Consider the following 21,170-nt stretch of genomic DNA (forward strand, 5'->3'; position numbering starts at 1 on the left):
TTCAGATCCTTTGTTCTTGAGGTCAGGTAATGATGTTCCTGTAAATCTCCACCAAAACAAATGTTATTCTCTGTTCTGACAAGAAAGCGCAAGGCCCCAAGGCACAACTTTCACCCTCAGAGGTCCAGGTCCTTCCTCATAAGAAGGGGGTCCCCGCTCAGGCCAGTTACCCTGTCTGTGAGCATCCATCCAGCACTCAGTCTGGGTCCTCCCGCCGGTGCCCAGGCCCAAATGAAGAGTCAGATCTTAGCTGGCAGTGCCTTCAGGGTCAGGTTCCCAGACCCTACCCAGAAGTCATCACTGAGGGAGCAAGGCACCCAGGATCCAGCTGGCCCTCAGGCTCCTCAGGCCACCCAAACATGGGGGTGGGGGGGGGTATGCCGGGTCCTGCAGACTGCAACACATGCAGACTGCTACTGCCACTAGGTCGCAGAGGCAGGGACAGGGGAGAGGTTCGCGTTGCCCAGAGGCCTGGGCCCAGACAGTGGGTGGCCATGGCAAGGGCTCTGGAACTCTGCAGACACAGCCCCCAGCCTTCTCCCCAGGCCCCCCGGCTCACCCACCAGCCAGAGGCTGGAGGGCCTACAGCAGCGGTCCCCAATCTTTTTGGCACCAGGGACTAGTTTCATAGAAGACACTTGTACCATGGACCGGGTTGGGGGAGAGTTCAGACGGTAATGCAAGCGATGGGGAGCAGCAGACGAAGCTTCAATCGCTCCCTTCTGCTCACCTCCTGCTGTGCGGCCCAGAGCATGGTAACCCCTGGCCTGGAGGACCCAGGGGAGAAGGTTGCGACCCGCCTCTTACCGCACTCTCGGCCGCGACAACCACCACTCGGCCGACCGATGGCCCAGCGGGGCCTCTAACCACCGCACTAGTTGTCTTGCGCTGACAGCTGCCTGGTAACGGTCGTTCAGGTGCGTCTGCTAACAGCTGCGTGCCACCTTGCTTCTATTACTATTCCTCCCTTTTCTGTGCTACTCCTCAATGTTGAGGAGAAAATGTGGGTATGTCTTGGATAGAGTGGTTAATCATAAACTCAGTAGAAGAACTGGGTTTTAGGGGGACTTGGTTTCAACCTCCAATCCTGTTTCGTCCTTCACAAATTAGTAAAGCTGCTCTCAAAAAGTGATGAGAGCTATGGAGAAGGGACAGTAATACACGGTACGGAGAACTGAGAGTGAAGGGGTGGGGGGGGGGGAGTTTGCGTTTTAAATAGGCGATCACAGTGGACCTCAGTGAGAAGGTGACATCTGCGCAAAGACCCAAAGGAGGTGAGGGGGGGAGCCTGGGGACAGCCAAGAGGAGGAGAGTCCAGGTAGAGGAAACCAGGGACGACGTGCGCAGGTTCTAAAGTAGAAAAGGAGGCCAGTGAGACCAGGGCAGGAGTGGACAGTGAACAGTAGAAGGTAAGGACAGAGGAGGATAGGAGGGGATAGATGGTATAGATTGTGTTGGTTCTTGGGATGGAATCTAATGCAGTTTTAAGCTAAAGACTAAGGTGATCTAAGTCCGGTTTTAAAAGGATCACCCCAGCTGCAGTACTGGGAACAGTCTCTGGGAAGCAAAGGAGACCAGCCGGGAATCTGCTGCAGTAGTTTAAGCATCAGCTGGTGTTCACTGGGGCAATGGTGGGAGCAGGAAGGTGGTCAGAAACGGTCAGATTCCAGGTATATTTTGAAGGTAAAACCAACAGAATTTCCTGACTGCTTGGACGCGAGCTGTCAGAGAAAGAAGCAAGGAAGACTCCACGGTTCTGGGCCTGAGCAGCTAAAGATGGGGAAGCTCTGGATGAGGCAGGTTTGAAGGAAAAAAATTAAAAAGCATGTACTGGGAACTTTGCTACTAAACTATATTATATCTGCCAAAGTCGCTTCACATAATTTTGGTAACATTCTTCTAAAGGCCAATTTGACTCTAAGGTAGGTTTCCTTCCAACACGTTCATTAGTTGGGGTACTTTAGGGAAATGAATTGGCCATGAAAAATGTAGAAATATTTATTTAAAATTCTGATTCTTGGCCTTCTTTTTATTCTTAGGACTGCTGAACAGCTTATTTTCTTATAACTTCTTAATTATGCTTCTAATGACATTAGATTTAACCTGCCTGGAAAGGTCCTGCTGTTGGTCCAAAGTGAACCAACAGAAAAGAGCAGTGACACCAGTGACAGTCACTTATCCCTCAGTGATTCTTCTTAAACAGAGCCACTGAGCTGGGAAAAGGCCCAATCAATGAATGTTGGGCTATGTTAATGAACTCCATCGCCTATAAAAATATCAGTGTTAGAGCAAGATTCATGAAGTGTCACAAAGAAGTGCCAAAATTCAAGGTCAATCTCTCTTGTGAGTTATTTCTCCTTAGAAGAAGGCTCTCTAAAGAGATGAAGGTAGAAAAGGTTAAATTCCTATCTGTAGATTTAAATAATACCTACTCTCATTTCACGATGTAAACTACAGATTTTCCTTTCTTGCACTTCTAAATTTATATGTGTGTGTTGGGTTCTATTTATTCTGCACATCTGGCCACCGGACTTCTCCATGAGATCATTATCATTAACACACGAGTTAGAAATACACATTAGGCTCAGCAGCTGTGCCCAAGGCCATTACTTCCTCTCATTTGGCACAGATGGCCAAAGAGATGATTTTGGCACACGAGCCAAGTGCTAGCCACCTAATGAAGCTGCAGCCTCAAACCCAACTGATGGTAAATGCAGTTTTACAGTTATCCTCACCCTCCTCCCTCTCTCTCCCTCTCTCCCCCCGCTCTCATCCTTGACACAAAAAGCAGAAGAAAGTGTACACCCTAACTCTAAGTTGCCAAAGCTCTAAACACACCATTTCATCTGATTTTCCAAGGAGGAAAAGGTAACTCAACAAAACAATTCCAGTTCTAAAATGGTCATTCTTTAGGTCAAAAGCCTTTTTTCTTCAACTCAAAAATAATCCTGCCAAAGGGATTAAGTTGGTTTGTACCTAACTCAATATCAGAGAAACCATCACAATAGTCATAATAATGATTAAACGAACACAGACAAACAAATATAAGTATGGTATCTGCCCTTCTTTCATATACTCACACGCCTTAAAATGACTTCTCTTAAAACTATAAGTAGGCAATATCCTCACCATGCATAACTCTCTTAGATTGTAAAATTCACTTATAATTTCATAAGCTGTTTAATGGCAAGGTTTCTTTTTCTCCTTATCTGTATGCTAGTGCTTAAGAGTTGCATATCTCCTCAAAATGCCTGATGTTCAAATGTTTTGATGCTTTAAGATCATGATAGTGAAGAAGGTCATGAAATTCCCCTCAGACATAAAAGATGCACACACACAGTGACACTCTGTTTCAGCCAGTTTCTGAGGACAGAATATTAAATTTAAAAGCCTATTAAAAACCTGCAAAACACCCTCCAAACCTGCCCTAGAATAAAGAGCAAGCGACAATTCAAAATTACAGTTTCTCTGCTCCCAGAGAAATCCTGCTGTAAAGATCTATACTATTCTGCCACAGTTCACTACAGATAGACCTGTTAATCAATGACTCATAGGACTTGATCCACAGTAGAAACTATATTCTCCAGTTGGCTTATATAATGCCATGTAATCACCATCAACACTAAATCTAAAAAGGTATAAAAAAAGCATCTTATTTTATCTTGTGCAGAAATGTCTATTTTTTTTAATCAATCAATCTGCTTCAATGTTGGGTAATACTACTATGAGGATATTTATAAAGATGCTCTCTGCAGTAATTCACCTGATTACTTGTACACAAATTTGAGTGGAAAATCCTAACTTCTGTTTCAGCAGTGAAGATGTTAATCACACATTACGACTCCTATCCAGAGTACTTAGTAAGGAATTGCCTGCAATGTTTTCTTTTGTTTTTTGGGGTTTTTTGCGATACGCGGGCCTCTCACTGTTGTGGCCTCTCCTGTTGTGGAGCACAGGCTCCCGGACGCGCAGGCTCAGCGGCCATGGCTCACGGGCCCAGCTGCTCCGCAGCATGTGGGATCTTCCCGGACCGGAGCACGAACCCGCGTCCCCTGCATCGGCAGGCGGACTCTCAACCACTGCGCCACCAGGGAAGCCCGCCTACAATGTTTAAACATCCACTGAATATCCATAGAGTTGGGTGACCTCAGAACTTATTTACCTTGCTCTTTTTTGTTAAGTATGAATGGCAAGAAAACTGAGGCCCAGATTCAGGTGGCACGGCGGGTCCTTGGGAGGTAGGAATAAGGAGCAGAGTGTGTGCAGGTCACTGTGCTCTTGACCTGCAGCTCGGGGATTAGATCCACCATCAGAACCACTCGGGAAGGGTGTTCTAATACACAGGGGCTCAGTACCAATACAGATTCCAACACAATAAATATAGACTCCAGGAATCTATATTTTTAAAACAACTCCAGGTCCTTCCGAGGATCATCTCTTTACAGAGCCTGGTTGCAACCTCTGTAGAACAGTGATCATGTATGATTTTCTAAAGCAAGGCTCCAGAACAGCCAAACAAATCAATAATGGAGCTCTCTAGTATAAACAGAGCTTTTAAAAAATATATCTAATTTTGTTCTCATGATTCTTACTATTATCCCAGTTATAAAGGAGACTCGGGCACAGAGCTCCCGCGGCAGAGCTGGAAACTCAAGGACTCTGACTCCGAGGGCCCTTGTTCTCCCGATCCACTTCATTGCGCATGGCCCCCAGGCTCACCTCACGTACAGAAATACAGCCAGTGAGGGATTTTCAGTTCTGCTCTGGGACCCAAGCAACCACAGGTGGGAGCAGTCTTAAGAAAAGGCCTTATCAACAACACTGGCACTGCCCTCAGGAAGCCTGCAAGTTGGCCTGAGAGGGAAATGTGGCTGGTTCCTGGGAGGATCCTCTTTCCTGGCTGAGATACTGATGGACGCCGTGCCACCATATAGAAAAAGCCTCTCCTGAAACTCAATCCACTCCCATCCCTGAGGTCAACCATGAGGTTCCAGATAAGAAGAGAGAGAACTAAAAAAGTTCTTGAGTCAGTGATACCCGGGCTTCTTATTTTATTTATTTTTTTAATGTCTTTATTGGAGTATAATTGCTTTACAATGGACTGTTAGTTTCTGCTGTATAACAAAGTGAATCAGCTATACATATACATATATCCCCATATCTCCTCCCTCTTGCAACTCCCTCCCTCCCTCCCTATCCCACCCCTCTAGGTGGTCACAAAACACGGAGCTGACCTCCCTGTGCTATGCGGCTGCTTCCCACTAGCCACCTATTTTACATTTGGTAGTGTATATATGTCAAGCCCACTCTCTCACTTCGTCCCAGCTCACCCTTCCCCCTCCCCGTGTCCTCAAGTCCATTCTCTATGTCTGTATCTTTATTCCTGTCCTGTCCCTAGTGAGCTTCTTACATATCTTGCTCTATGGCTGGTTACTGTCCAACACACTTCATGGGCTCACTTAACGTTGAGATGCAAGAGGTCCTCTTTCATCCTTGCTTCTGTCTCTTCATCAATCAACACATGAATAAAGAAAAGTAACGGAATACCAATAGCTGCTGATGGAGGCACTGCAAGTTTGCACATGAGCCAGGAACGATAGCAACAAAACCCTTCAGCAATCATAGGATATGGTTTTCCAAACAGAGGCCAATATAGAGGAAGTAGAAGAACTCCAAGAATACAGTGCCCAGAAAGAAAAATACAGTAATCAAGGCACATATTGAGGAGGTCTGGGAATTTCATGCCCCATTAGGACAAGGGGTAAAGTATGTCCTTATTTACAAAGGCAATACATAGCTAAACCACGTAACCGACTCTTCCTGTCCCAATTCCACACTTATCAAACCCTGAGCCACAAAGAGACAAGGTGCTGACCAATGAGCTCCACCCACATCTGCAAATTCTTCTGCAGTTACATACATCAAATATATCAATATTCCACTTTAAAGCAATTGCTAATATGTAGTGACAATAAATTAACTACAGACTTCTGGAGAGCAATATTGATAGAACAACATGAAACACAAATCAAAAGTTGACAACTCTGTGAAAGATAACAAGGTCAGAAAAGGAAATTTAACCATAAAACCCTACGGATGACACTAAGATTCACAAATTAGAGTTTCAGTAAAAAGTCAAGTTAAATACTGTGTAGAAAGGCCTTAGGGCTGTGCTCGAGTTTCTCAAATGACATTTGATCAATTCGGATGCCCTATCTTTAGATGATACTAAATACCTTCAAGAAATGATAAGTAGCTTTGACCCAAAGCTAAAGAAGATAAGCTGTGTCCAAATTAAATCAGATTGTAGGTAATTAATGTTTCCACAGAAGAAAAAACCAAAACCTTCATTCCATATTTCTTTAGGCTTTGAATTCTCAAAAAACCAATCAGTCATATCAGCTCAAAGACATCAGTCTGAGAAAGACTAGTGAATCTTTGCAGCTGAAGGGTTATTGGATTATATCTATACTACTGCCTATCACAAAAACAGCACTTTAAAAAAAAGTCTCCTTTCAGGGAATGTCAAACAGAATAGATGAGGAAGCAAGTCAAAGAGAGACTCTATCAAAATAAATCTCTTCCATTTGGATATCTACCTCAATTATGAATCTAAATTTCCAAAATAATAACCACAGCTGTCACTTGGGAAGTGGTTGAGAATATGCTCATATTAAAAGATTTTTTTTCCTTAGTAATATGATTTTGTAACTTTGCTGTTGTGTGAATTAGATGCAAACACAAGATCTGGCACTGATGTCATCTTGGCTACCATATTTTTCATCCTGGAATTCAAACCTCACCATAATTAATATCTACTATATACTGAATTTTTTTTTTTTTTTTTTTCTGCGGTACGCAGGCCTCTCACTGTTGCGGCCTCTCCCGTTGCGGAGCACAGGCTTCGGACACGCAGGCTCAGCGGCCATGGCTCACGGGCCCAGCCGCTCCGCGGCACGTGGGATCCTCCCAGACCGGGGCACGAACCCGCGTCCCCTGCATCGGCAGGCGGACCCCCAACCGCTGCGCCACCAGGGAAGCCCTGAATCTTTTTTTTTTTTTTTAATTTTACTATATTCTCTTCTGGATTCGCAGAGAGTAAAGACATAGGTAAAGGATATTCTGTCTTTGACAAATGATCACAAATTTAACATGAGCAATTCCCTAAGCCTTTCGTATTTTAGGTATCTAAACTAATGTTACTTACCAACTACTAAACATATATCTGAATTATTATATTGCAACATATTTAAAGAAACACTGAAATAGATAAATACATACATACATACCAGAGCACATTTAGCACAAGAAACAGCCTTTTCTATAATGAAGTGCTTTGTAATTCACTGTATGATAAAAACAGAACTTAGCATGGTATATAGGCTCCTAAAATTTACTTCTCAGACTACCTTCCGATAAATGTTCTTTGTTATCACTACTACAAAAGTCAACAGTGTAGTAGGCTGCTAGTAGTTCCCACAGCTGTCTGGGTTACCCCAAGCCCATGAGCTGGGGGGTAACCTTGAAAAAAGTCAGGACACACTAACCTCACCTGCACCCCTAGGTCATCAGAGAACCAAATGATATCAAAAAAGCAGAAAGATCACTCTGCCGTTTGTGAAGATAAGGACTTGCTTGGCAGGGGCGGGGGAGGGGACAGAGAGTGGTACAGAGAAAAAAGAAAACAATAGATTTAACTAGGAAGTATTCTCTTTGGGAAGACTTTAATCCTATCTGACTTGAAAGTGAATTTGAAGAGTTTTTTCTTTGAGCCTGGGGAGCTCTTGACCTTTTCATAAAATCTACATAATTCAGCATGAAGGGAAACCCCTAGTTGAATAGAAAGATGTGGGCAACTAGAACTTGATCTCAGAGAAAGGTTAGGAGGTCTGTACCCACCAGGTAATAGATGCTGCTTTCATTAATCCACAGGGGACACAAGAGGAAGCTTTGTGCTTTTTACAGATGGGGACCCCTGAAGAGATCCTATAATAGGGCCCCAGTGAGCTGCCTAGACAGGAGAAAACTGACCCTCCCTCCTTTTCACTGTGGCTTCAGGAGTTGCAGAAAAGAGGGGGAAGGCTTGCCAGAGCCTCTGACAGACATTAACCCCAGCATACACATTCCTCTCCCCAGGAGAGCCCACCTAAGCAGTCAGTCCACTGCTCACTCAAAGCTGCATTACACAAAGAGGCTAGCTCCTTGCTAAGGCTGGCAGACCAGATTAAGACATTTTACATGGGACACACAATTTAAGTGAATTCTACCCTCATGTTGAGGAAGGCAAAGGTAGGAGGGAAAGGGAAGGCAAAGGGAAGGAATTAGTGAGTACTGAGATTTTATTATGCACCAGGCATCGTGCTAGATGTTTACTATGCGTATCTTATTTAGTCTGAGAGTAGCCCTGTCATCAAGGTAATAGAATTCCCATTTTACAGATGAGGAAAATGAGACTGAGGGGAGATATGTTAGCTCGATCCCAGAGCCAGTACCAAGATCACACAGCCAAGAAGTGTCAGGTTTAGCATTCAAATCCAGGCTCCAAGGCTGTGCCACGCTACCTTGCACACAAATACAACGTGCAAGAACTGGAAGAACTAAAACTTATAAATAATAAGCCTTCTAAGCAATGATTTAAAATGAGGCACCAGAACTTGTGTCATAAAAAATTGCAAAATGCCTCCTCCACTGTTCTTGGCATCTGTCCCATTAGCATTGACTGCGTTCCCACTGAAGCGATCAGCTTGGATGGGACTACTTATTCGAACAATATCCTGTATGCCAAACAGGCTGTGCTAGGGAGCAGGGGGATTATAGAAAAGTCCTGCTTCTAAGTAACTGGAACTAGCTCATCTGGCATGGAAAGCAGACTATATTATACCTCAAACAAACATGTAGGAACAAGTCAAGAGTCTACGAAAACTGCCAAAGATTTTCCTTCTTCATTTAAAAATCATCTTATCAGTCAGTTAATTCCAACCTTGTAAAACTCTTTTAGACAAATTTACAGCTTTCAGTGCTTTCACCATATGTGGAATTAATCTGACTCCAAGTCAGGTTTGCAACTGTTATTTTTTTATACATAGTTCTTCTTAAAATCTCATCGAAATTTATAGCGCCGTATGTCTAAATCAAGTTAAATGCATTAATGCATCACAATGTGCATATGAAACATGGCAAGAGCAAAAGAAATATGAAGAAAGTTGAGTGCTTCTTCCACCTCTTAGGTAAAGATCTCAGCAAGAAGGGTACGAGCATGAAGGACCCTATCAGAATCACAGAACCAGGGAAAAGAAGAACAAAACGAATTTCATCTATTTATTCCCAATACATGGGAAAGCAAGATGTTCTAGGATAAATCCTAAAGTTCTACTCTCCAAACCGGAAGAAATTCTGAGATAATGGGAACCAGATACAGAAGGAAGGAAGGGGGGAGTGAGGCACTGCCTGACACAGAGACAAAACCAGGTCTATCTCCACTGTCATCAAAAGCTCTGTTTAATAAGAAAGAAGGGCTCCTAACATCACGTGTTCATAATATTTTCCATTACTTGCCAAATATATCTGTGAAGAGCAAATCATCACATTGGCTTATACTGTACTTGACTGGAATTAAAATCCCTCCAAGTTCAAAGCGAACTCCTGTCATGCCAAATGTCCTCAGGGCTAGACTCTAGCTGGCTGTCATGTTTTCTATTTTATTTCATCCTGTTACCTTGTGCCCATGATTCTAACAGGCAGTTCTCCCACCCAGTCATTCCAAATCTAGTACTTGAATCCAAGTCTAACTTCCACTTACTTGTCACATTTTTTATTTCATATTTCCACTCAGGAAACAAAAAGTTGACCCAATCAGGATCAAGAGCAGAGGACAGGGGCTTCCCTGGTGGCGCAGTGGTTGAGAGTCCGCCTGCCGATGGCAGGGGACACGGGTTCGTGCCCCGGTCCGGGAAGATCCCACATGCTGCGGAGAGGCTGGGCCCGTGAGCCGTGGCCGCTGAGCCTGCGCGTCTGGAGCCTGTGCTCCGCAACGGGAGAGGCCACAGCAGTGAGAGGCCCGCGTACCGGAAAAAAAAAAAAAAAAAAGAGCAGAGGACATTTATCTGTTACTAAAGGCTTCTCTCTGGGTGTGAGTATAGATTTCCAAACAGCTAACACACAGCATACATTTCTCCTCACTTATCCCACAGATATGAGACTTCATCAAAGGTGTATCTAACATTAAAATCTCTATCTGCAAGAGCCTCCCTAACCTCCAAGCCTGTGACCCTACGAAAAGAAAATGTTTACACTGATATGTTCTTTTCTCATCTAATTTTCACAATCCCTTCCCACTTCTAAAAATCCAGTTATTTGTCTACTCTAATTGCATTCATGTAAAATATCTATATATGCTTTCTTTCCACAGAAAAGTGATAACATGAGAGGAAATTACGTGCCAGTTGTTAGATATTAAGAATACAGACACGCCATAATAGTTAATGGGTATTTATTGTGTACCAGACTCTGTATAGAGAACTTAATACTTGGTTCATCCTTTGCCTTATGTTCAGTCTTTTAGAAGAATCAGCACTACACTCTCTGGATTCTCCTCTATGTCTACAACTTCCCTCTTGGTCTCCTTCACCAACTTGTCTTCCTCCACCCCCTCCCTACATCCCCAGTTCCTTCTTCTTGCTGCACTCCAATTGGAGACCATATTTCTTCCCATAGCCTGTGTCATCCCTTCAGCTACAATGATGAACTCATCAATGTCAGAGATCATGTACATTATCCTCTCAGCTCACAATTCCAACTGACTGTCTGGCAGAACCTTCCATCTTTCGACAGCTAAAGGGATCTTCATTTACTATAAGCACACCCAGCCATCGAGGTCCAGCACTAATCCTCCTCCTACACAGGATTTACCTGACCTCCACAGTCAGAATATTTTTTAATTTTTTCTTGTATCTGTGTTTCTGTGGGATTTTGTATCTCTGTCGTAGCATTTCACACACAACTGCCTCAAAATCACAATTATATACATGTCTATAACCTCCATTAGGTAACTGGCAGAGAAGAGTGGGTATGAAGTGAGGAGAGCTGCTGAGGTTTAAAGTTTTCTTTCACTGGTCCAGTTTAACATCATGTAATCTTGGATCCTTCATCTGTCAAATGGAAATAACATGTGCACTTTATAGGGATGTTGTGAAGACAATATGGAAAGCAGCTTGCATGTAGAAGGGGCTGGAAAAGTAGAAGCTGCCAGGAGCAATATGTTTGTTTGCTTTGAATCCTTAAGGGCAGAGATGTTATCTCCACAGCACCCAGGCAGGACTTTGTTATATCAGTATTGACTAACACCTTCATGGCTCTTTTATTAGATGTGTGACACATTTCCAGGAATTGAAAACTGAAATTTACTTATTTATCACTAAAGCCTCCTTCCAGGGGATGATTTTAGAATAACAGAACTATTAGAAGCGACTGTCCAAGTGTTGGTTTTTTCTTTTTTAGTGAGACCTATTTGGATCCACAAAAGAAATGATGTAAATAAAATAACACTCCTTTCTGACCACCAGGTCTGCTTCAGTGAAGTCTACTGACATCTTTGTAGTTTAGTAGACATACGAGAAAGTGGCAGCCTCTCAAAAATATTTGCTTCGTTACAAGATTACTTAAGGAGTAGACTATTTTCTCTGCCAGGGTCCTGGAATCGAATGTCCCTTTGAGTTTCCAGTTACATTTTTGTTCCTTTGGAACCTTGCAATATTCTGTGGTAGGTTTTAACTCATTACCTAAAGCCTTAATAGGAACTTTTCATTGAAAGGTCCAGGATGCTCCTTTTTTCTGACCAACTTTCTATTCTACCTCTTCCTGCAATGACAGGTACCCGACTGACTTTTCCTATACTTCTTAGTCCTACGTGCAGAATAAATTGTTACAAGCATGAAAAGTTTTAAACTATAAATGCTTTTGTTTCACCAGATTCAAAAATTCCTCTTTTGGAGCACTTCATGCTCTTTACATTTTCTCTGATATATGAGAAAGAGACCTAGGAACCCTCAGGAACAAACTTGGACCTGTTTATTGGATGTTGAGCATGTCTGTTAGAGATTTTAATATCAAAATCAGAAAACTCCCAATCACTCTCATAATGATGGATGTATTTGTTTACATCAGTATTCTGTTAGAGAAAAACAGTTTAGAATTGAATGAGACCTCAGTAGTTATGGACTGCAAACAGGTAGGCCCCAGGCCACTTGTGGACCAGATATATTTTTAACGTGGTCCTTACAGTTTTTTTAATTAACGACTTCAAATTTAAAAATCTGGAAGTTTCTTTTTTTCTTGAAAAAAAGAGAACCTTTTAAAGCCAGGGTGGCAACAACCAGCAACAGGCAAGTAGGAGCTGCCACCTTTACAGTGGTTTGCATGTTCCAGCCATAATCCACACCACCTCTCTCCCACGTGTTTCCCCCTGGGCCTGCTCCAGTCCCTTACCCTGCCTGTCAGACCCCTGCACACACTGGACAAGCAGACACAGGATTTTTTAAAAGGCAAAGAGCCTGGATCCAAAAAGGGCTTTCCCATTCACTAGCTCTGTGACCTTGAGCAAGCTCTGAGTCCCTCAGCTTTAAACTGTTTAAAGCTGAGTTTAAACTGCTTTAAACTGCTTAAAGCTGAGTTTAAACTGCTTTAAACTGTTTAAAGCTGAGTTTAAAGCTGAGTCCCTCAGCTTTAAACTGAAGATACTTCCTTGACCTCACAAGGTTGTTACGGGGATTAAAAAAGAAGTGTACAGAAAGTACTTTGTAAACTGGAATATAAAATGTTTGTCATCCTTATTCATTTCACAGCACCTGCCCACCGTCAGTAGCACAAATCCCCTCCACCTACCTCAGTTATGATCGCTTCCCTTCTTCCTCCTATAATTACACTCTGTATGACATAGTTTAAAATCTAAATAAAAAGAATTTGATATATTTCCTGGCCTCATTTAATAAAAGGTAGAAAAAAGGAACAAATATCAAAGGAAAACAAAATGAACTGTTGAATGCCAGTGGGTCTTTACTAGGCCACTTCTGTTTGTAATGAAGGTATGTAGTGCAGAGTGTAATTACTGGACTGCAGATCTCTCCAAGTGCTGTGTGATAAGTTCACCCATCAGGTGCCTGAGGCCTAAAGGTGAAACTGACAGCCCAGTTCTTAGGGGTTCCTGTGAGGCAGACCTCCTCTTGGGCCTCACCAGTGCTCCAGTAAAGGATCCAATCTATCAGAAAAAAACCAGCAGGATCTAGAAAGCTGGGCTTCCTTCCTCTCTGCATTTTAATATAAGCTCTAAACGCTTAGAATCTGGTGTATTAAGCTATGGCACACATTTTATATCTATATCTACCTACATATAGATAGATATACATCAAAAATCAATAAGAGACTTGAAAGAAAACAGAATCTTCTCAGAAATGGGCAGGGGTGCAAAAAACTGCACTCAAAGAGTGATGCAGTGGATACAGAAATGTTAGCAAAGATGTATGCTATGAAAGCTATCTCCTTACATTAGGAATTCACATATGTGTTCCTGTTCTGGTCATTTTACAACAGAAGATCATCCTTGTGTGGGGAACCATAATTAATTCATCTTCTGCTTTTAATGTTAAGACAATCACGCCTGAGTGAACTGCAAAATATACTGTGGAAAGAGAGGGGAAGAAGGGATTTTAATTGGAATCAGCGTTCTTTATAAGATCACCAAAATGGGAGTAATTTATGATTCAAGACTCAACCGGCTGAAAAATCCATCTGACGAATCCTTTTTAAAGCACTCCATACAGTGCAATTACCGCTTTTCTTGAAGTTGAATGAAACCGTCGCCTGAATACAGATTAACGAATGCCAAATTACCACAAGGTCCTCAGTGTACATTTCACTTTTAAAAATCAAAATAAATAACAGCATCATTTAAGAAACCAGTTCTTTCAACAGACGCCCCAAGGCTGATGTTTAAGCAAGTCTCCTTGGCAACCAAGGAGCAAAGTACATCTTGGGCTACGAGGAAGGGGAGAAAAGGGGGAGCAACTCCAGGGCTGGGTAAAATAAGTAACCGGGAATAGTAATTGCTCCCGCTAGACGACGCTGCTAGAGGCTGCATGCCCCTGAAATTTCAACTCCGGTCTCGCCCCCACTGGCTCACCAGCAGTCTCCCACCCTCTCCCTCCGGTCTGCAGGCACCAATCCCGAACAGGTTACGAGGAGAGAGAGACTAGCTTACCCGAGGGGGTGAGCGGTCTCCGGGGTTACGTACCCGAGGCGGCAGCGCAGGCACCGGGCTTTCCCTGATGCACAATGGCCCTGCTTCGCCCGACGATGCGGAGGTTAAGAGAAACCGCAGTAGCTTCTCTCCGCCGGTTTGGGGACGCAGCTGTGAAGAATTAGCGCGCTAGCGCGTGTGCGCGTGTGTATGTGTGTGTCCGTGAACGTGTGTGCGAGCGTGTGTGTTAGTGAGCGTGTGTGTGTCTGCGCGCTCCCGGACTCTCCCGCGGGGAAACAGTGTCTCCTAGTAAATGAAAGCAGCTGCCAAGCCCCGCGGGTGGCGCGTCCAGCTCGCTCTGCTCTAGGCAACAGCGTCAGCCTGGACACGAACCTCGGCGGAACAGCGCGGGCTCAGACAGCGAAGGGCTCCGCCCCCTCCCGCCTCCGGCGAGCCAGCGCGCACGCACACCCCGCCCCCTCCGCCGGCGAGCGCGCGCGTCCCCCTCCGCCCCCACCGCCGGGGAGGCGCGCACGCCGGTCAACCCCGTCCCGCTCCCGACGGCGCGCCAGCGCGCGCGCCCGCTCTCCCCGGAAGTCGGCCTCTTCCGCGACGGTCCTCTATTGCCCGGCACTTGCACTGCTAGCCGCTGCTGGATCGCTTGCACCGCCTGCAGCATCAGCTGCGGCTCCTCCTGCGACGACCGAGATCCTGGGACCCAGCCCGCCTGTTCCCAGACTGTCTCCCAGGGCTGGAGAGCGACCTGCGGGAACAGACGCCGTGACCCCAACTTGGTGTGGCCGCGGGCTCTGGCCCTCTGCTTCCCTCCCCCGACCCAACTAACTTGTAAAGTTTAAATTGCTCCTATTCCTAGTGGCCCCTTTACAGGACCGATGTCGTGGCCCTCCTTAGGATAGCATACTTTATGGTACTGTCGAAAACGGCTTTCTGGTAACCTTAAGAAATGACAAGGGATCTCCAGGGATGGACGAATCTGAGGAATGAGGAAGAGTATTTGGTTGCAGCTAACTCAGCATCAAAACTGCAAACAGACAACAACCCCAGAATACCACCATTAAATTTCGGGGCCTGGCCCACTCGTATCACTTGCGGGTCATTCCTGTCATTCCTGTGTAAAACATCCTTAGAAACGCAAACCTAAGTAAAGTGAATAATTTTGATAGGTAAAAATATTACATATTTCACTTTTGAATTGAAAACCTTGGTCCGATGTGGAGTTATGCAACCTGGTAAACATGAAATGAAACTCTAAATTGGAGTAAGCTGTGTTTTGTAGGAGTTCGGGGTTTAAAGTACTAGGAAGATGAAATTTCACAGAATGTTAAGTCCCTTCTCTTGCAGGTGTGTTCTTCCACAGTTGGGCTAGGAACAGTTGCCCTGATCTGTTTCAGGTGTCCCTAACATTCTCATTAGTCTCAAATCAATGGTTCAGCACTTTTTCCACTTTCAGACCCGCAAGTTTTCTGGCCCTGTCCCCCCCGCACCCACTCCCTTGGGGCCCATCTGGCTTTCAGTGCTTCATTCCCATGGTCTTGGTATTTGGACTTTAGATCCTCGGTCCTACTTGTCTAGAAGTCCTGGACACCAAGATAGGCACAGGAAAAAGAATGACAAACACCTGACTACAAACATGAAGTGCAGTGTCATTTTCTAGAATTTTTCATAAGCAGTTTTATGTTTTTTATTAGGTTTTGTTTTATACCAGAAGATCAAATGTCGAAGCATGTTTGAACCCAAAATACTGACAATGACTTGGTGTCAATAAATAAAACATTCCCTTAAGATTCATAAAGTATTTGTCACTAAAGTGAATGTACTTAAAATTTTAAACCCCATCTATAAGGATTAGATTATCTGTTTGTTTAGAATAAACAGAAGCTATTTATCAAAAACAAATAGAAAAGAAAAGAATATAACAGTATTTACACAGAAAAAAATATGCCACCAACTCACCAACTGTGTGACTATGGAAGGGTTTCTTACTGCCCAAGCTGGGTCTGTCTTGTTCATCATTGTATTCCTACAAGTTAGCACAATGCCTGTCACATATTAGGGGCTCAATAAATATTGCTGACACATAGATACTGAGGGTTACATAAGGAAATATACATTAAATGTCTAGTAAAATGTCTAGTTCAGAGAGGCAATTTTTTCCCTGTATGACTACCTAAGATTGATTTAAAGCATAGTTTTATTTTAATTAAGAAAGCCTTGGGCTTCCCTGGTGGCGCAGTGGTTGAGAGTCCGCCTGCCGATGCAGGGGACGTGGGTTCGCGCCCCGGTCTGGGAAGATCCCACATGCCGCGGAGCGGCTGGGCCCATGAGCCATGGCCGCTGAGCCTGCGCATCTGGAGCCTGTGCTCTGCAACGGGAGAGGCCACAACAGTGAGAGGCCCGCATACCACAAAAAAAAAAAAAAAAGCCTTTTATTTCTCTGAAATAAAAGACTCCGTATTTGTTACATAGCCATAAAAATCCAACCCAAGCGTGTTTTCCAATATACTGTTAGCAGAGGAGCAAATAGCTTTTAGGCACTCTCTCTCTTGGGCACCATTGTATATGGTCTCTTTGTTAAGAAAATAGTTTAAAACAATGCTTCACAAAAGCTATGCTTTGGAATACTAGTTATTTGTTCAACAAAAACAATTTTTTTGAGCTCTTAGAATGTGTTGCACAGTTTGATCAGTGTAGGGCTTCAGTTGTCAATAAATAGACATTTTCCCTGTTTCAGTCTAGTGATATGAGAGATAAGCTTCAATTCCAGAACAAACACCTGTCATAGCTGCCTTGTCCCATATCAAATGAGGAGTTAAGCATCCTTCTTAATGCCAGTGTCATGGTTTTCTGTCACAAACCAGTAGTGACATTAAGGAATCGCTGAGCCGAATTTCTAATTACTGAACTTCCAGAGAAAACGGATCATTATTAATTATGCCAAAACCAAAATTGATTTTTTTTGGCTGATATTCTCCAGTTTTCAAGTGGAAAATACAAAATACCTCTAGCTAACACCTCAATTTATTCAATTACCTGTTGGGTACATTTTGTAGCTAATTCATTCTGCTCATCAGGAGCTAGTGTCACTCAAAACGAGTAATGCTGGGCTTCCCTGGTGGCGCAGTGGTTGAGAGTCTGCCTGCCGATGCAGGGGACATGGGTTCGTGCCCTGGTCTGGGAAGATCCCACATGCCGCTGAGCGGCTGGGCCCGTGAGCCATGCCCGCTGAGCCTGCACGTCCGGAGCCTGTGCTCCGCAACGGGAAAGGCCACAGTGGTGAGAGGCCCGCGCACCGCAAAAAAAAAAAAAAAAAAAAAAAAATTATTTATTTGGGCTGCGCTGGGTCTCAGCTGCGGCACGCAGGATCTTCATTGAAGCACGTGGGATCTTTTAGTTGCAGCATGCATGCAGGATCTAGTTCCCCAACCACGGACCGAACCCAGACCCCCGGAATTAGGAGCACAGAGTCTTACCCATTGGGCCACCAGGGAAGTCCCTCGGAATTATTTTGAAACAAATTAATGGAAGTTCTTTCCAATGATATAAATTCTTTTAAAAGTAATGAGTAACCTATTAAGTGTAAGGATGACATCTCAGGGACCCTATTTAGAAAATTCTCTCTCTTATGTTTAGGCCACCTATCATGGAATTTAAATTGAACACTTGATGATACATCAGAATTTTGGTTTCTAATCTTAGAACTATCTGTGTGGGATCAATTTCACAGAAAGTTCATCACTATCTTACAGTAGTATAATGTAGAATGTTCCTGATGCTTCTAAAATTCTAATCCCACAGCAGTAATGTATGAATTCAAGCATGCCATTAAGAAAAAAAAACTAACTTCATTCATTAAAATCATCTTTTTATTCAAACTTTGCTAATGTTTCCCAGGTCACATCAGCCTAAAGGTAAAATAGGTCGTGTAACTGTCAAAACTAAAAATATTTTTCCAGCTTCAGCCTGTTGTTTAACAGAACAGCAGCTCCACTTCAAGTTGTCTCAGAAATATTTTCCCCAGGATCTCTGACGACTGTCCCGACACATTTTGGTAGCAGAAGAGGCAGGCTTTTTGCTGCAGACGCAGTAAGTGCTGCCTCCACTCATGCCTTGGACATCATCTCTTGTCCTTTTACTTACTTTTTTTTTTCTTAATACCTCCTTTCTTCCAGAACAAAGGCAATCCTGCCTCCCAGGGGCATAATGTCTGGAGGCGTTATTGTTTTTCATGACTGGAAAAGGAGGGTGCTACTGGCATCTAGAGGGTAGATCTAGGGATGCTGCTAAACGTTCTGCAATGCACAGGACGGCTCCCCCACACACCCAACAAGCAATATCTGGACCCAAATGCCATTAGCGCTGGGGCAGAAAGGCCCTTCTCTGGACTGAGACCTGAGTCTCAAGAGAGCTGGCCTAAGGGACAATCTGAGGAACAAAGCTGTTCCATCCTCAAAAATCACCAGTCCTCTGGTATCTTTTTTTTTTTCTTGCGGTACACGGGCCTCTCACTGTTGCGGCCTCTCCCGTTGCAGAGCACAGGCTCAGCGGCCATGGCTCACGGGCTCAGCCGCTCCGCGGCACATGGGATCCTCCCGGACCGGGGCACGAACCCATGTCCCCCGCATCGGCAGGCGGACTCTCAACCACTGCGCCACCAGGGAAGCCGCCTCTGGTATCTTTAAACAAAACATGCTCCTCCTCTTTGCCTTCCCTTAGGATGATAGGACTCTTGCAACGTCAAAGGTAGAATTGCTTCCTCTTTAGAGAATGTAATGATCATTTGGGGCACTGAACAAGATACAGTCCCTCTGTCATGGCTATTGTTTTCTGTTACCACACTTCTCTCTGGCCCCAAGCTTCTGCTGGTAACAGATCCCACTCCCTTGACCTCAGGGGGTGGGACTGTAACTCAGGTGAGCCAGACAATAGGCCTTCCCCAGCAGGTTTTTCTTTTTAATTCAAGCTAAGGAAAGAGAATCTCTTTTCTGGTCTGAAGGTTATAAGGCAAGAGGCTCTGGGGGGAACCATCTTGAGACAGTGAAGCTCTCCTGCAGAGAGGAAGGAAAGCAAGGAGAGAAGAGAAAGTGAGCGCTTTCATCCTAGGTCATCCCAAATCCAGCTCCATTCTTATACTTCCTACCGTTTGATTTTATGTGCAATCAATGTTCGTCTGCTGTTTAAGCTAGGTTAATTTGGGTCTTTATCATTTCCAACATAAGAATCTTGGCTAATATACCTGTCTTCAAAATCCTTACAGTTAATTACAACAGTATAGGGCAGCTCATGAAAAGTGCTTATATGAAGTACACACAGGGCTCCTGAAGTTCTGGTTATGTTTTTTTACTCTAAAAAGTGTTCAAGGTTGTTCATTTCTTAACTATCCTTTGAGTTGTGTGTTTATGTTTTATGGAAAAAGCAGTTCCTTTATGATAAGCACTAAAAAATAGCAACTTAAAGGAATTTAAGGGAAGAAATTTAAAGGAAGGAAAAAAAAATGGTATTTGACCTAGGCCATTGATAATGGGTTTTATTTAAATAAGAGTAGGGGAGGGAAAAAAAAACTTTTCCTCTACTCACTTGTTATATGCCTGAGGCCCATGAATTAAACTTTCAAAAGACAGATTAATAGGAGAGAAAGCATCCAAACTTTATTTGATGCTAATATTTTAACTTTATGCATGTGGAGGTCTTCATAGAAAAGAAGTGAAGACACTAAGAATTGGTTATACCTGGGGGCTTATAAAACATTTTAACAAAGGGCAGTAAATTGTAGACAAGACAAAGGAAAGGGGGTTTGGGTTTTAGGGGTGGTAAATTGTGGAAAGGTAAATATTGGGGGAAACCAATGGAATAGAAGGGTCACTTTAGTAAGTGCAGACCCATCTCTGTGCTGATTTTCTGGCTCCAGTGATAAGCCTTATTCTCCTGGTACGGGAGAGGGGAGGGGAAACACCTTCACAAAGGGAAATTTGAGCAGCTAGAGGGAAAAGAGCTCTTTCTGTGTTTGCTGCTTCTTAATTGCCTTCAGCAAGAAATAATCCTTAGGCCAAAGTGGCATATTTTGGGGTGGCATGTTCTGATCCCTTTCATAAGTAAACTGGAATCATATATATTTTACATTTTTCAGATTACAGAGCATTCTTAATTCTCACTCTTACTACTCACAATTCTATGAGTATTCTCTATCCCATTTTTTTCTTCATGAATAAATACTCAGCAATTCATCTAATTCATCAAGAAATTAATTGAATTAATTGCAGAAATGGGGCTGAAATCCAGGTGTCCAGCTCACACTCAGTGTCCTTTCCATTAAGGCGCAGCTGCTTCTGAACGGGGGGAAGGAATCACGAAGAAGAAAGGCTAGGCCACTCCCCCCACTGAGCTCCCAGGCCACCTGGCATGTACCCCTATCATTCACTGTCATATGTTACTGAACTTTTGTGTGCATATTTCAATATCCTCCATTAGGCTGTAAGTTTTACCCTTTTGTTTTTGGTCTTATTTATTCCCATGCCCAGGACAGGTGTTAGAAAAGTAATCAGTAAATATTTGTTAGATGATAAACGGATAGATGAATGCATGGATGTGAGTTAAGAAGCAGCGAAATGCAAAACAGCTTTAGGGATCACTGTGATTGAACTATACACTTCAGCAGAGGAATATTGAGAAATACCTTCAGCAAAGTAGATTGGGGCAAAATTATGGGAGGCTGTGAATGCCAACCCAAGGTGTTGGTACTTTAGCCAAGAGGCACAGGTGATACTAATTCTTTCTCTTCAGGAGGACTGACCTTCCTAATGGGTTGGAGGAAGACTTACTGTAATTGTCCAGGATTTAGGTGCTGGGAATGTGGCTGAGGGGACTGAGGAAATGGAAAAGGAAGGAACAATGTTGGGGCTATTACTAGTTAAATCCCCTTCTG

At 43.6% G+C, this 21,170-nt stretch overlaps 1 protein-coding gene across 3 annotated transcripts in view; it reads right to left on the reverse strand.

Annotated features, from left to right (window-relative positions):
• The window catches only part of KLHL32 (kelch like family member 32), a 235,665-nt gene extending 221,076 nt beyond the window's left edge, over positions 1-14,589 (reverse strand). For 2 of the 3 annotated variants that reach the window (XM_082633331.1, XM_082633334.1), the window contains exon 1: positions 14,285-14,589. The gene's annotated coding sequence lies outside the window, so the exon portion shown is untranslated. Of the gene's footprint in view, positions 1-14,251 lie in introns of all 3 variants that reach the window. The other variant, XM_082633332.1, reaches the window with a different exon arrangement.
• Positions 14,590-21,170: the final 6,581 nt, after the last annotated feature.

This window comes from Mesoplodon mirus, assembly GCF_964341445.2.
Source record: "Mesoplodon mirus genome assembly, chromosome: 10".
Lineage (NCBI taxonomy): Eukaryota > Metazoa > Chordata > Mammalia > Artiodactyla > Ziphiidae > Mesoplodon > Mesoplodon mirus.